Source organism: Penaeus monodon, chromosome 38, assembly GCF_015228065.2.
Source record: "Penaeus monodon isolate SGIC_2016 chromosome 38, NSTDA_Pmon_1, whole genome shotgun sequence".
NCBI classification, from domain to species: Eukaryota; Metazoa; Arthropoda; class Malacostraca; order Decapoda; family Penaeidae; genus Penaeus; species Penaeus monodon.
In genome coordinates, this window is record NC_051423.1 from 21,616,329 (window position 1) to 21,617,524 (window position 1,196).

The window sequence follows — 1,196 nt, forward strand, 5'->3', positions numbered from 1 at the left end:
AAAACTGCTGTCTGGAGCTACTCCAGTAAAACAATCACCTTATAGGATGTCTCCAGTTAAGTTTGAGATTTTGAGTAAAAGAAATAAATTTTTTGTTAGACAATAATATAATTGAACCAGTACTAGTTTAGTTGGCATCTCCTTGCCTATTTGTGCCTAAATCAGATGGCAGTTGGAGATTGGTACTGATTATAGAAAAGTTAATGCCCTTAAAGTTTCAGATTGTTTTCCCCTTTCCCAAATTGATGACATAATAGATAAAGTTGGCTCTTCAAAATTTATATCACGTATTGAATTTTGAAAGGGTTTCTACAGGTTCCACTTACTGATAATGCTAAGAAAATATCAGCTTTGATAACTCCTACAGGTTTTTTATCAGTACAGAACTATGCCCTTTGGGATGAAAGGAGTCCTGCTACTTTTCAGAGATTTAAACACCAATATTTTGTTAGGGTTGGATAGAGTTGCTGCATACTTGGATGACCTTATCATATTACGGACACCCGGAAAGGTCATATCGGGGTGTTGAACCAACTGTTCCAATGTTTAAGAAAAACTAAGTTGACTGTGAACTTGTTAAAATCAATTTTGGTCATGCTAAATTAAAAATACTCGGTCATGAAGTAGGAGTGGTTGTGTGTTCCCGTAAGTGCAAAGATAGATGCCATCCCAAACTTTACCAATTCCCAAGAATAGAAAAGCTGTTCAAGCTTTTCTTAGTATGACAGGTTATTACAGAAGGGATTGCCCCAAAATTTTGCTGATTTTGCAAAGCCTTAACTGATTTAATTAGTCCAAAAAAGAACTTTATATGGACTTATGACTGTCAAGTATCCTTGATAAGCTTAAAGATCTACTGAGTTCGAATCCAGTGTTGAAAAGCCCTAACTTTAATCAAACCATTTGTACTTCAGGTTGATGCAAGTGACATTGCTGCAGGAGCAGTCTTGCTCAAGAGGATGGAGATGGTGTACTACATCCTGTATGTTATTCTTCCACAAAATTCAAGCCTCACCAGAAACCATATGCAACCATAGAAAAGGGAAACACTGTCATTAATTATTGCTATGAAAATTCAGTGATATATTTAAAATGGTAAAAACTAACAGTGTTTACGGATCATAATCCACTGAAGGTTAATGTTGAAAATCGAAACATGGTTTAATGAGGGCCTACTTTACAAAAATTTTGAAAAA